The sequence below is a fragment of the Pantherophis guttatus genome, chromosome 4, assembly GCF_059756535.1.
Source record: "Pantherophis guttatus breed Tessera chromosome 4, ASM5975653v1, whole genome shotgun sequence".
In the NCBI taxonomy this organism is placed as follows: Eukaryota; Metazoa; Chordata; class Lepidosauria; order Squamata; family Colubridae; genus Pantherophis; species Pantherophis guttatus.
Genome location: NC_142066.1, coordinates 55938039 through 55941231, shown reverse-complemented (window position 1 = coordinate 55941231; position 3193 = coordinate 55938039). Strand labels below are relative to the sequence as shown.

At 46.3% G+C, this 3193-nt stretch overlaps 1 long non-coding RNA gene across 1 annotated transcript; it reads left to right on the top strand.

Moving 5' to 3' along the window:
• The first annotated feature begins 685 nt into the window (after positions 1-685).
• Positions 686-2626, top strand: LOC132711798 (uncharacterized). Its single transcript, XR_009622545.2, has 2 exons — positions 686-1055; positions 1979-2626. It is a non-coding gene; the product is annotated as an uncharacterized LOC132711798 (long non-coding RNA).
• The last annotated feature ends 567 nt before the right edge of the window (positions 2627-3193 follow it).

Genomic DNA, 3193 nt, shown 5'->3' with positions numbered 1-3193 from the left:
CGCGTTCAGCCATCCCAGAATCCTGTCCACGTCCTCGGGAACTACAGGATCAAACTGCTCCCAGGTAACACTCTCAAGACCTGCCTCAATCATCCCGTCTGGACATACCCAGTCAGTGGCCAGACCTTCCCGAATCTGAGTAATTTTATCATGCAGATACTGCACAAAATCCTCAGCTCGGGCCTGCAAGGGGTCATCCCGTGCTCCCAGATGGAGGAGGGAGTGGGTCACCCTAAACAGGGCGGCTGGGCAATTATCTGTTGACGCAATAAATGTGGAAAAATAACTAGATTTTGCCACTTTTATCGCCACTAGGTAGGTCTTAATATGAGACCTCACCAGTGTTCGGTCAGATTTGGAATGGCTGGTCCTCCAACTGCTCTCCAGGCGTCTTTTCTGGCGCTTCATCTCCCTCAGCTCCTCGGAGAACCAAGGAGCTAGGTGAGTTCGGTGCCGGGTCAGAGGCCGCAAAGGCACGACGCGGTCCAAGGCCCCGGTGGCTGCACTATCCCAGGCAGCCACCAGGTCCTCAGCCGAGTCATGAGCCAGAGTCTCAGGGATTGGCCCAAGCTCCATCTGGAACCTATCAGGATCCATCAGGCACCTGGGGCGGAACCACCTAGTTGGTTCCGCCTCCCTGCGGCAGGGTGTAGCAGTTAGAAAGTCTAGTCGAAGGAATGAGTGGTCAGACCATGACAAGGGTTTGATGACTATATCCCCTATATCAAGGCCACTCAACCACTGACCAGAGATAAAAATTAAGTCCAGAGTGTGCCCACCTATGTGAGTGGGGCCATGAATTAACTGAGTCAGGTCCATGGCTGTCATGGAAGCCATGAACTCCCGGGCCACCTCAGACGTTTCGCCGATGGATGGCAGGTTAAAATCCCCCATGACCAAAAGCCTGGGGGTATCAACCGCCACCCCGGCTATGACATTGAGCAGCTCGGGCAGGGCCGTTGCCATGTGGCAGGGAGCCAGGTACGTGATCAACAAGCCCATCTGCACCCCACAACTCCACTTCACAAAAAGGGACTCACATCCGGCTATCTAAGGTACAGTGGTCTCCCTCGGATCCAGACCTTCCTTTATAATAACCGCCACCCCCCTGCCCCTGCCCTGAGCCCTCGGCTGATGGAATGCATGGAAGCCTGGTGGGCACATATCCACGAGGGGAACTCCCCCCTCCTGGCCCAACCAGGTCTCCGTAATGCCCGCTAAGTCCGCTTCCCCCTCCTGAATAAGATCGTGGATGAAGGGGGCTTTATTAACAACGGACCTGGCATTACACAACATCAGCTGAAGGCTCTGGCCCTGAGAATCTGAACAGCCTGGGGAACGAGAAAAGCATTGGGGACCAGAGTGTGCAATCGCTCTAAGGTCGCAAATGTGCACTTTTATAGGCAATACATCCCCTCATAGTGAAGATCGCCTTACTGATCATGGAACTATTAAAGACTGGGGGAGGGGGGAGGAGCTCCAGCCCAGCCAGCCACTAAACTGGACAGTGGAATTCCAAGTGACCTTTGAGAAACCTAAGAGATTGTTTGCTGATGAGGCGGTCCTAAAGCACCCCAATCCAGAGGAACCATTTGTGATCCAAGCAGATGCCAATGATGTGGCAGTGAGGGCTAGTTCTCCAAAAGAACAAAGAGGGGAAACAGCAACCATGCACCTACACATCCTGAAAACTGTGAGACGGAGAGACATTGGGCAGAGTGGGAGAAAGACGCTTTCGTGGTGCGATGGGTGCTGCTGACATGGAGACAGTTCTTAGAGGGCAATAAAATACACTTTGAAGTATAGACTGACCACAAAAATCTAGAGGTGTTAAGAACCCCCCGCAAACGTTCCCCGAAGTAGGTTTGATGGGCCCAGTATTTCAATCGGTTTGAATTCACATTGAAGTACATCAGATATATTCAGCAGTGCCAAGAAATCTTGAATCAATATGTTATTTTGGATTTCTGTCTTTCAGAGTTTTTCAGGGCTACCCACAACACTCAGAGGTTTGCAGTGCAACAGGAACTCTTGGATGCATTTTGGAAAGTATTGTTCATAATGCGAGGCAAAGCCATAAAACCTTCCTTTAAAATCCTTTTTCCATACTTCCCTCCATCTTCCATCAGAGAAATGATTGAATATTCCTATCATCAAATATGCAAACCAAACTATCTCTTGGCTCTAAATCAGACTTTCTTTTTTTTTTTTTTAATGTTGCTTAGTTTGAAATCTTAAGCACATTTCCAGGAAGTTTTACTTTGCTCTAAGCTTTTATGTGGTTTGTCTGCAGCTTAACATACTGCAGAAACTCAGTTTGACTTGTTCAATAGATAACGGTTATAGGGATCATGGCTTAGTGTAATTTGTGATCCTCTTATCAGTTTGAACAACAACAAATTGCAACTGAATAAAAACGGAAGTGTTTTCCCATGAAGTGTTTTTGAAAGCCTTGCTGTAATAAGAAAGAGAAGCAAGAATGTGCAAAGCCAAGACTGATTGTATTCTTATTTACCATCCAAGATTGTGTTGAAGCAGTTTTTAAATTTATTTTATACACATTTTCTCTAAAACTTTTTCATCTGTTGGCTCTGCTCATCAATAAACAGACCTTCTTTCCTAAGCAGCTAGCCTCCATTTTCTTTCCAGCGCCTCTCTCCTAGCTTGGAACTGAACCAGATGGATTTTTCTTTCAACAATCAGTTGAAAGAACATCCTATGTCAATCCAAGAAATCGATGTGAAAATTTAGAAGAAAAATAGTTGATTGTAAATGAATGAAACTGTACTTGGAAGCAGCCCATTCGTGCTATTTGGGGCTTCTGTTAAACTCTACAGAAAGCACTAAAAGATTGAAATGTTTTGAAATGTACTGAAGGAAATCGTACAGATTAAATATCTGTAAGAATTGAAGAATTCAGCCTTTGCAAAATAAATTATCAAGATTTTCTTCCTTCTCTTCTTAGGTAACTGAATTGTCATTTTCACAGCTAGATCTTCTAGGACAAGGCTGTCAAACTCCAGGCCCACAGGCTGGATGTGTCACACACTGGCCACATCCACACCAGGTTTAGCGAAGGGGGGAGTCCCATTACATCACTTAATGCTGCCATAATGATGTGAGTTTGACATCCCTGCTCTATGAAAAAAGGAGATCTTGTGTGATTTTAAGATGGAGAGAGAATAGCAGATTA